This window comes from Tachysurus fulvidraco, chromosome 16 (assembly GCF_022655615.1).
Source record: "Tachysurus fulvidraco isolate hzauxx_2018 chromosome 16, HZAU_PFXX_2.0, whole genome shotgun sequence".
Lineage (NCBI taxonomy): Eukaryota > Metazoa > Chordata > Actinopteri > Siluriformes > Bagridae > Tachysurus > Tachysurus fulvidraco.
The window spans coordinates 20,854,551-20,867,330 of record NC_062533.1 but is presented as its reverse complement, the minus strand read 5'-3'; the positions used below and the strand labels follow the sequence as shown (position 1 = coordinate 20,867,330).

Sequence of the window (12,780 nt, the reverse complement as noted above, 5' to 3'; positions counted from 1 at the left end):
AGTCAGGACTTAAAGTTGCGACATAATATTTGTTTTCAGCTCTAAGTTTACTCAGATAACGTTTTCTGTAATCATCACACTTTCTAGATAAAGTCCATCAGTCCAAACATATCGCCTCATAACATAACCTCACACAGAGCCCTGAGGTACACCGCCCTTTAGAAAGGAATATACACACCTGAACTTAACACACACCTGATTTTAATAAATAATCTGTTTGTTTGTTTTTTTATCGAGAAATCCTCTGAGATGTTAGAGTTCACTAGTGAACATCAGCAGCAGGTTAATCAGTGTGTAACTGACGAGTCAAAGGTCATAAAGGGGAACAGAACCAGCTCTTATAATAATAATAATAATAATAATAATAATAATAATAATAATAATAATAATAATAATAATAATAATAATAATAATATATGTAAGGTATATAAAATATATATAATATAATAACAATAAGTTGCAGACTCCTACACACACACACACACATACACACACACACACACACACACACACACACACACACACACACACACACACACGTTCTATGAAACGATCACTTTTCTATTGTTTAAATCATATTTAATGCATTAAAATGGATGAATGTAATATAATATGCATATAATAATATAATATAATATAACAGATATTACATATTATAATATGCAGAGATATTTTTATCATCAGTAGTCACAGTTTTTATACGACTTTATTATTAATTTATTTTATTTTATGTGATAAAGTTTGATTCATTCTGTCAGGTGTGTGTGTGTGTGTGTGTGTGTGTGTGTGTGTGTGTGTGTGTGTGTGTGTGTGTGTGTGTGTGTGTGTGTGTAATTCAGCAGTGTGATCGGTAGAGGGCGCTGTGGTGTTAGACGTTCTGTTTCAGCCTCAAAATTCATCAACGTTCCTCCACACTGATTAGCTCTGTCTGTTCACACACACACACACACACACACACACACACACACACACACACACACACACACACACACACACACACACAGCGTTATGATACAGTGATACTGTAACACTGTAGTTCTGTTTACTATCTCCTCACGTTCCAGAAGCTACAGAGAGTTACAGAGGAGACTTTCCACAGTCTTATTCAGATCCGTTGAGGTTTTGTGATGTGATTTGAACGTCAGTGAGTAAAGCAGAGACAGAAACAGCAGCGCTGCAGCTTTATTTCCCTCTCAGAGACTTTCACATGTATTACCTCAGACATCCCACTGTTCCTCTCCTCTTTCTTATTCACTGCACCACTCAACTACATGATTCATCTTCAAGCTCTTGTTAATGTTAAAGCGATTCACTCGGGTGCTGAAGTGAGGAAACATCTGCTCTGGTCCTTCTTACACCTCTGACTGACATTGTTTTACTCATCTATCTATCTATCTATCTATCTATCTATCTATCTATCTATCTATCTATCTATCTATCTATCTATCTATCTGTCTGTCTGTCTGTCTGTCTGTCTGTCTGTCTGTCTGTCTGTCTGTCTGTCTGTCTGTCTATCATCTATCTATGTATGAAGCTCAGTGTCTATCAGTTTATAGACTCGCTGTGTTCACTCTACACTGAGTACATTATTATACTAACCATGACATTATAGTCCACTAGCACTGAGAGTCCATAGAGCTGACACCAGTGATCAGTCAATCACTTCATCAACTTTTATCATTTATAATCCCACTCTCTGGTGTTTATAATGATTTATAATCCCACTCTCTGGTGTTTATAATGATTTATAATCCCACTCTCAGTGTTTATAATAATGTATAATCCCACTCTCAGTGTTTATAATGATGTATAATCCCACTCTCAGTGTTTATAATGATTTATAATCCCTCTGTCAGTGTTTATAATGATTTATAATCCCACTCTCAGTGTTTATAATGATTTATAATCCCACTCTCAGTGTTTATAATGATTTATAATCCCACTCTCAGTGTTTATAATGATTTATAATCCCACTCTCAGGTGTCATCCAGACTCACTCAGCTGGGAGTAATTTACATTTACAAATAATAATTTACAAATTTATACATTTTATTAATTTATCTAATTTTCCAAGTGAGCACCATCTACTACACACTATTTAACACATGTAGCATCTACTGTACACACCTCTGTGAAGGAGCATATGTAAACAAGGAGGTAAGATCTCAGCAGCAGCTCTGTGGTGTTGATCAGATCCTTTAACACTGCTGGTGTAAAAACTGCATTTAAAGTTCACGGCTTTTAGGAGAGAAACCCAGAAACTTTAAAGGACATTTCATCTCATTGTAGTGACTCAGATTCCAGCAGCACTAAAGCATTAAAAAAACGTATAAAAAGGTCAGAGTTTGACACGGTAAAAGCTGAAGCTCTAACACCTGATGGGTTTTGTGGAATAAAACAGGAGGGATTTGTTATTTCTCTGCTGGTTCCTGCTCCCTCTGTCATCTACATGTGCATCAGTATTCACACTTTGCTATGAACACTTGAGTGTTTTGTTTATACACCAGACACATAAACGCACTCCTGAAGCTCAGACTTTAGCCCAGACATCACTGCTGCACACGTCTAATAACATGCAAATGGAGATGCGGTGCGGTGCGGCAAGCCGGCGAGGAGCCGGAGCTGAAGTCTGCGTCATCCATTACAGCCAACATTCTGCATTCAGCTCCCATTCTCCTTCAACATCCTCACCCAACACTTCTGTTTATTAACGCACACGATCGTTAGTGCAGGACACCATTTTCTATTCCTGACCTTCTGAGTTGAGCTGAAGATTAAATAAACATGACAAACAGACAGAAGAACACTGGGGTAGTTTTCTAAGCTTCAGGAGAAACACGGTGAGGTTCAGCAATTCACTATCTGTATATACAAAAAACAAAAATGTACAAAAAGAGTAGTGGTCAGTATTGCACATGCTTAAGATACTGCTCCATTAAAGACATGGACACTCCCAGTACCTTCTTTATAATCTCAAATTTATGGTCTCAAAAAAAAAAAATCCTCAACCGAAAGACGATGTGCCCTCTTCATCGTCCAGATGGATCCATCACATCAGACCCTGCAGAAAATTTTACAAACGGTTATACAGCGCTGAGAGCTGTGACGTTGAGGATTTACTCAAAGAGCTGCCAGCAAACACAGAAGGAGAAATTAGACCAGAACTCACAGCGACAATGTCTCAGCTATTTATGGGACGATCCCCTGGAATAGATAGATTAACCGTGGACTTTTATCAGCATTACTGGACTTTAATGGGACAAGACTTACATGAGGTTTTATCAGAATGCATAGAGACTAAATCACTCCCTGTAAGTGGCTGGAGATTAGTGCTATCACTGCTCCCAAAAAAAGGAGCCTTGGTACTTTTAATGAACTGGAGACCAGTTTCTCTTCTATGCTCAGATTATACAATTTTCTAGATTATAAAAATGAAATTATGATGATGGTGAGAGGAGAGTCAAAGAGAACAACAACTTACAATAGAATGCCTTAAATACCTCTCCTCATGATTAGATGCACTTGTCTATGAAGTTCAAGGCTTAACGAGCCACCAAACCAATTGTGTGTTCCAATTAATCAGTGCTCAGTAGTTACAAATATTCAAATCAACAAAATGGCAAGGGTGCCCAAATTTATGCACCTGTATAAGTTCATTTTGATGCATATTGCGGATTTTCTGTTAATCCAATAAACCTCATTTCACTACTGAAATATTACTTTAGTGTCCTTCAGTTATTTGATAGATCAAAATGAAATTGCTGATAAAACCCAAATATTTATAAATAAAAATCATGGAAATTGTCAGGGGTGCCTAAACTTTTGTATACAACTGTATTGTACTTACCAGTACAGAACGTTGGGCAATGGCTGGTAGACGTGAATAACAGAATACGTGCCTTCCAAATACAAGCTGCACAGAGATGCTATACCACAAAGACATGGTGTGGAAGAAGAGGTGCCATCCTGAGGAGAGTGGGTGGCCTCAGACTCAACAAACATCTAATGAAGCTGGAGGGGTTAAACTTATCCGAGCTGACTCCTTATGACAGATCCATGTTACGCACATGGTAACAAGAACAGAAAGAGTCATAGATAATCTAGAGCAATGGACTCCGGAAGAACCGTTCGTCTTAAATTCATTCATACAATCCAGACTGCTGTCCTCGGTGAGCATACGCAGGTGCTTACGCGACAATAATATAACAAAGCTGGATAATAGTGGAAGGGCTGAAAGCAGTGATGGAACTGCAATCCTCAAATCTAACAGTGAAACTGCAAAATCTTTAATGCATTCCAAGCAGCTACAAAACTTACATTGGACAGAGACACAGGACTACACAGGAGGAATGATGTAGACTTTCTCCCTGTGGTGAAAGCGGAGGAAGAGGACGAAACCACAGTCTCCATTTTGACTCCACAGTCTAACCTTTTTAAGGACATGTCCAAGAAAGCCATGTACCAAGTCACAGTAAAAGTGCTTCACAAAGACTCCTTAAGGAGACAAAAAGTCTCAAGGTGGCCAGGGATGTTAAACCCAGATGTTCTTGTGTGGGACAGATGGAGGCCCCTGTATAAACCCCCCTGTAGAAAAGGAATGGGGTCCAGGTCCAGGTTAAAGGAAGAAAAAGAGAGGAGGAGTGACGCCACAAGCTCGAGCAGTGGACATAAGTCCCCAAGGTCCTTACTGGGCAAAGCAAATGCGGCCTCTCCTTTTCCACTAACTCATGGGGCAGGGGACAGTAGTCCTGCAGAATGACTGGACAATCCACCATTCTGGGCACCTTAGGGACATATCCCACCATGGAGTTCAGGATAACCTTGATAACCTCAGCTGCCTGGCACTATGCAGGAAGCCAGAGACCAGAGGATGCCTATGCAAGGAGGCCTCAAGGACAGGTTTGTGGTTTGCAGCGATGGCAGCCACATACACCTTTAAAGTAGATGGTAACAGGCCCATAGCTTTCACATGTCTGAGATTCTTCCTGAGGGGAAACTCACATGGAGTGCCATTCAGGAGCGAGACTATGTCCAAAACCAAACTCGAGAGGGCTAACGAGGAGCAACTAGGAAAAGGTTGACTTGGCCATGGTGCACTCTGTCTAGGACTCACAGGAGCAGAGCTTCCAGGGGAAAGGCATACAGAAGGCATGCCCAAATTTGCTTCAGCACCTGGGGGTGGAAACACCATGCCCTAAGCCTCAGCACCTGCCTTGACAGGAAGTCTGCCTCCCGATTTACATGCCCTGGGATGAAAATCACTGGTCTCTGTTCAGAGCAGAAATTGCTGCACCAACCTGAACAGGTGTCACGAATGCAGACCACCCTGATAATTGATGTAGGAAACTGCCACAGTGCTGTCTGTGCACACTAACACATGGCAGCCATTGAGGTGTAGGAAAAAAGTGTTTCAACGAAATGCCTCGGCCTAGCCATGTAGCTTTCATTGCTGGGAAGATGGGAGCCACCTGAGTGGGGAGCAGAGAGAAAGGTGGTTGTCTGAGATGGAGAAAGCACACACTTTCTGGGTTCAACTTGAGGCCTAGAGACCTCATAATGGCAAACACAGCATCTCAATGACTGGCCGCCATAGCCTTCGACTGAGCCAGAATGAGCCACTCATCCAGGTAATTCAGTGCCTGGGGACACAGCAGTGCCAGGACAGCGTCCATGCACTTCATAAATGCGTGTGGTGAAAGGTCTAGGGGAAAAGGAAGAACACAATACTGGTATGCTTTGCCCCCAAAAGCAAACCTTAGGAACTTCCTGTGCACTGGCAAAATGCCTATGTGAAAATAAGCATCTTTGAGGTGTATCATCACAAACCAGTCCTCAGACATTATCTGGGACACAATACCTTGAGCGTGAGCATCTTGAAGGTGTAAGTACAGCTCAGAGCCCGCAGGTCCAAAATCGGGCCACACTCTTGCCCTTTTCACTGCTCTGAGTAAGCTAGGAGGGGGTTGGGTGTGGCTTGGCAGCGGCGAGGGATAAACTCTCTGAATGCTGACAACTGGCATTTAACCTACTGGTGCCTGTCGATGACAGTATTCACTGCATCGCCGAACAAGCCCTGAGGTGAAACTGGGGCATCCAGGAGAAAGGACTTATCCTTGTCTGTAATTTTCATTAAGTTGAGACACAGGTGCCTCTCCATGGCAACCAGCACAGCCATTTAATGGTCTAAGGAGCAGGCCATCTGCTTTGTGGCACAGAGCATGAGATCCGTGGCTCAGCGGAGCTTGGCTACCGCCTAAGGGTCCAACCTCTTGCCAATGTCCAGCTCTTTCAGCAGGTCAGACCTGTAGGGCTGCACCCACATGGCCTGCTGTCGAATAGGCCATACCCACTGTGGCCTAAGTAGCTCTACTAGGCTTGGTAGGAAGCACAGGCTTCCTCAATGCAGGCGATGTAGGAGATAGATAGCAAGCTTGCAAGGGTCTCTTTAATCCCAGGCATTGCCCCATAACCATGACTTTCAAGCCCTATAATGGCTGAAAATTCAGACGTGGCCGGGGAAAAAAGACGTGCTAAAAAGGGATTTCCTCAAGAACTCAACACCTTGGCATGGAGGTCTGGGAAAAACCTGAAGTCAGAAAGCAGTCGTCTAGCTTAGGTCGGACAACAGTAACTTCCTCTTCAGGCCAATCTAAATTCAATTTAGACACAGTGCATGTCACCAGCTCAAGGAGCTCCTCCAATGCCACTGGTTGCGGTGGCAGATCAGAGGGGGAAAGCCCTCCCCACTTGCATTGAGCTCCCTGCTTTGCATTTGAAATGTATATAGAGATTTTTCTCTCCCTGCACTAGACACACAGGACAGACAATCGACACAAACATACACAGGGCGCTTCCTGAAGACAAAGAAGCTGGAGTAATGTGATGTAGATGCCCTTATATAGACTTACTTGAGGGTAATCACTTTGTCAGGTGTCCTTTCTGAGCCATTAAATTGGTGTGTGCACACAGAGCTTCAGACTTCCTCACAGAAGCGTTCCCATAGCCTCAGCCCTGACGCAGTTCCCTCTGCTACATGTGTTACTGTGGATCCAGAGCTTCTGTGCAAGCGGCTAGTAGCAGCTAGGCTGAAAGCTGATTTTGCTTCCTACAGGCTGACCAACAATGCAATGGGGTTTTAAGAAACATGGTGCATTAATGAGGTTTAATGTTCAGTTCATGACAACCAACTTGTTTTTTAACCTCTTAAAGCTACTTTTTTAATCCTTAAGCGATTGTTTAAGAAAAACATTATTTTAAACTGGTAAAATGTCTGCAACTTTTCTATTATTTATTTATTTATTTATTTATTTATTTATTTATTTATTTATTTATTTATTTATTTATGTTTATCTAATTTTATTTGTATACTAAAGAAGCACATGTACTCTCGTAGATAACAAATTAAAGCATTGTTAACCTAGAGAGAGAGAGATGGAGATAGAGAGGGAGAGATAGAGAGAGAGAGAGATAGGAGAGAGAGAGAGATGATGAGGGAGAGATCATAGATGAGAGAGTATCGGGTATAGATAGATAGATATAGATAGTAGATGATGGATAGATGGGAGATAGTAGAGAGAAGATGGGTATATATATATAGGGTATATAGAGATATATATAGATAGATATGTATATATAATGATATATGGATATATGTATATATGTATATATATATATATATATATATATATATGTATATATATATATATATATATGTATATATATATAGTTATATCTATATGTATATCTATATATCTTATAGTATATCTCTCTCTATATGTCTATATCTCTGTGTCTATATCTATCTATATTATCTTCTATTATATTTTCTATATACTATATATATGTTCTTATCTCTCTTCGATATCTCTCTCTTATCTATATCTATCTCTCTCTATCTTGTCTCTCTGTCTCTTCCTCTTCTCTCTCTATTATCTCTTCTGTTTCTTATCTCTCTCTCTCCTTGTCTCTCTATCTCTGTCTCTCCTCTCTTTCTCTGACTACTCTCTCGTGTCTTCTGTCTCCTAGATATAGATATATTATCGTATCTCTCTCTCTAGTCTGGGGCATCTCTTTCTATGCTTCTTTCTGGGGCTCTGTCTCTCTCTCTGTCTCTCTCTCTCTCTGTCTCTCTCTCTCTATCTCTGACTCTCTCTCTCTCTCTCTCTCTCTCTCTCTCTCTCTCTCTCTCTCTCTCTCTCTCTCTCTCTCTCTCTCTCTCTCTCTCTCTCAGCATGGCCCACTCCTCCTATGGAATGACGTTTTCCCTCCTCTTTCCAGGCCCACAAATCAGACCCAGTGTTAGATTGTGTACTGTACATACGAGCTGCTGTTGAAGTGAACGTATGTGAAACTCTTGCCCCATGAGGAGTTTATTGACTTTGCTGTCCAGACATTTGGCAGTCTGCAGGAATCACAAAATCCCGTTTGGATGCTGCTGTAATATTTCTCGCAGCTGTGAACACTGTCTGGTTTTCAGACAGAAGCGGCTGTGAGACTTTACCTGGCGTTCTCTCAGCTCTCCGCTTTCACTCCAAACGTCTGAGAACAGAACCAGAACCGGGCTTTGTTCCACTTCTCAGACACATAAACTGTTCCTTAAAGCCACAGAGACGTCTCAAAAGACATCACTACTGATTAAAATGTGTGTAATTATCACGTTGTCATGGTGATGTATAGTCCACAGAACACAGTGTAATGCGTGTGTTAGATTGGATATGCTGGATAATCTGTAATTCTTCAAAAACCTGAACAAGATCTCACTCAATTCTTCTTCTTCTTCTTCTTCTTCTTCTTCTTCTTCTTCTTCTTCTTCTTCTTCTTCTTCTTCTTCTTATTTGTTAATGTATGTATTATGTTGTTGTCTACTTTAATTTTTACATTCAGGTTGTTTTATTTATTTCATTAAGGGCCTTTTTACACCCGGTCACTTTGTGTGTTGTCTCTGACCCGCTGTCTGTCTGATCTGTTAAAACTGTCCCATTTACATCAGGACACATAAACGCGTCTCGGCGAATCTGATATCGATCCGATCTTTCTGCTCCCGCCCACAATGCTAATATATTTGCCCTCATTTCCGGGGTAACTGAAACAGAACACACTTTGGTGTCTGTGGTTTTCAGAACGCGATCAAAAAGAAGACGTAAAAACTGGTTACGACGTTTATGCTACAAAAAACAGCGTTTACTGTTTGCTGTGTTTTCGCTGGCGGCAGCAGCGCGTTTTAAGCCCCGACGAGACGCCTGGGTGAAAGGTCACCTGCGAGTGACGTAGTTCCGTTTGGGAGGAGTTTAGCGCTGACGTATGTGGCTCGAACAACCACATTCATTTACACCTGTCCAGTTTCATCTGAAACGCGTCCCAGACCTCCTCCTGAAGGGGTTTGTACCATCTGGGTTATATCCGTCTCCAAAACGTTTCAGAGGGCATTTAGACCTGGTCTTTTTACCCTCGGGTAGATATCTGATCACAGAAAACACAGGAAGTGACCTTTTTATTGTATGTTTAATCTGTTTATTTTTTGTCTCCATTGTCTAATTGTATTATTTTGTATTTTGTTACTCTGTTTTCCGTTTTGTCAGTGTTGTACGTGTAACGTGACTCTGACACGTGACTCTAACACGTGTCTCTGACACGTGACTCTGACACGTGACTCTAACACATGACTCTGACACGTGACTCTAACATGTGACTCTAACACATGCCTAACACATGCCTAACACATGCCTAACACATGACTAACACATGACTAACACATGACTAACACATGACTAACACATGCCTAACACATGACTAACACATGCCTAACACATGCCTAACACATGCCTAACACATGACTAACACATGACTAACACATGCCTAACACATGACTAACACATGATAACACATGCCTAACACATGACTAACACATGCCTAACACATGACTAACACATGCCTAACACATGCCTAACACATGCCTAACACATGACTAACACATGCCTAACACATGCCTAACACATGACTAACACATGACTAACACGTGACTCTAACACGTGACTCTAACACGTGACTCTAACACATGCCTAACACATGCCTAACACATGCCTAACACATGCCTAACACATGCCTAACACATGACTAACACATGCCTAACACATGACTAACACATGACTAACACATGCCTAACACATGCCTAACACATGCCTAACACATGCCTAACACATGACTAACACATGCCTAACACATGACTAACACATGCCTAACACATGCCTAACACATGACTAACACATGACTAACACATGCCTAACACATGCCTAACACGTGACTAACACGTGACTAACACGTGACTCTAACACGTGACTCTAACACGTGACTCTAACACATGCACACATGCCTAACACATGCCTAACACGTGACTAACACGTGACTAACACGTGACTCTAACACGTGACTCTAACACGTGACTCTAACACATGCCTAACACATGCCTAACACATGACTAACACATGACTAACACATGCCTAACACATGCCTAACACATGACTAACACATGCCTAACACATGCCTAACACATGCCTAACACATGCCTAACACATGACTAACACATGCCTAACACATGACTAACACATGACTAACACATGACTAACACATGACTAACACATGACTAACACATGCCTAACACATGCCTAACACATGACCCCACAGGTCTGGTAAACCCCTGTATTTATTGTGTGTTGTTCAGCCTGGTGTGTAGCTCACATCGCTGTGACAGTAATAAAGATGTTCATCTGATTTCATGGTGTTTGTTAGTCTTCACGTCTCTTCTCTTTTCTCTGTGATCCTGTCACTACATCATGGTTCATGGTTCGATTTTTCTTCTTTGCTCCTTTCCCACAGCGATGTTCTTTCTCACTGACTGATGTCCTGTTATTAAATATTCATGACTCTAATAACAGAGCAGTTACACCATTCCACATTAAACCTGTTTTATTACAAGTGAGATCTAATTCACGCTGATTTTCGTCTCTCTTTGAGGTTTTTTTAAGGTTCATTGCAGTTAAGATCAGCATCGTATCCAGAGCAGTAATTACAGCTGTGGGAGTTACTCAGGATGTTTGTGCAATTTTCCTTAATCCTTAAATATAAATAAGTATCTTCACAAAGGCAGCAGCACTTCACTGATTAAATATTCATGCTGATTACTGGGTAATTGGGGTGCTGGAAGCCTTGATCTCGTCAACTCATTATTTATTCATGAATATAAACAAATGACAGTTGATACATTAAAGACAATGTGCATGTGGCATTGCATTATTAATTAGAAGCAATTATGACTAATGAGTCATTAGAATATGCAGAAAAGTCCTTATTTACTGCACTGTTTGTGTTACTGAGACTCAGCTGGATGAACTGATCTCTCCATAAGAACCCAGACTGAGGAGTAATGCATTACCCCATTTACCCCATTTACACCATTTACCCCATTTACACCACTGATCTGCTGAAGTCTGGACTCGTCTGAAGCTCTGCATTAGTTTCTTATTTCTAGCAGCTTCCTTTTACTGTAGTCACTTATTATTTATTATTAAGTGCTCAGGTACCAGAACATCACTGACTGAGAGCAGCATGTCTGAAATGTACTGTATAGAGCACAAGCACACACACACACACACACACACACACACACACACATTCACATACACAGACACACACACACACACAAACACACAAAAACACATTCACACACACACACACACACACACACACACACACACACACACACACACACACACACACACACACACACACACACACACACACACACACACACACTTAAAGATGGTGGGTCAGTAGGACAGTGGTGCTGGAGGATCTGAGGGAACATGGTACAGTAAGTTTGGTATTGTAGGAGCTTATGAGTGATTTAAAGTGATGGAGTGGAGCACAGGGGCAGAACAAGCAGGAGTGATGGCAGGAGTCCAGTCTGAAAATGACAAGAGACTCCACCTGAGTGACCTGTGGAGAGAAATGAGCCTGAGTGTCAGATTAGCAGTGGGAGGTGAGAAGGACAGCTGATGTCTATGGAACAGATCGCCTGTGTACGATCTACTCAAGTCTGCTAGAACAGTCAGAACTTCTACATCTCCATTAACTTCTACATCTCCATTAACTTCTACATCTCCATCTAACTTCTACATCTCCATTAACTTCTACATCTCCATTAACTTCTACATCTCCATCTAACTTCTACATCTCCATTAACTTCTACATCTCCATCTAACTTCTACATCTCCATCTAACTTCTACATCTCCATTAAAGACCGTATCTATTTCACACATAAATAAGGACTCCAGCTGTGAAAGTGGTTTTGATGGAACCAGAGGAGGTCACAGACGAGGACAGTCATTTAGAAACTAGTTGCTAATTAAAGTTTGGCAGAACTATGTGAGAGATCTGATGACTGACCAGGATGTAGTGTATTCATTACTGAAAGGTACACAAGTTTTTCATTTAGAAAGAGATCATGATCAGAAGTATAAGCACTCATCTATGTGTAGCTCTGACAGATGGCTGAGAACCGAGGCAGCAGATGGACCATACTGATGAAAGCTGTGTTAATTTCTTTAATTACTTCCCTCTAACTTCAAAGCTTTGTCGATGAACTAATAATTAACCTGCAAAGTACATCAGTTGCTGTGGAACCATGAAATGTAATAGCTTTATTAAGAAAAGAGAGAGTCAACAGTCACAAATGGATAAAACTGACACTTTAAAATGTATAAATAAATATTTGCTCCCGCTTT

General features: G+C 41.2%; 1 long non-coding RNA gene across 1 annotated transcript; it reads right to left on the bottom strand.

Moving 5' to 3' along the window:
• Window positions 1-2,533: 2,533 nt before the first annotated feature.
• Window positions 2,534-3,447, bottom strand: LOC125139012. The gene is made up of 3 exons (XR_007138121.1): window positions 3,170-3,447; window positions 2,961-3,061; window positions 2,534-2,862 (listed from the first exon to the last, which is right to left on the bottom strand). It is a non-coding gene; the product is annotated as an uncharacterized LOC125139012 (long non-coding RNA).
• Window positions 3,448-12,780: the final 9,333 nt, after the last annotated feature.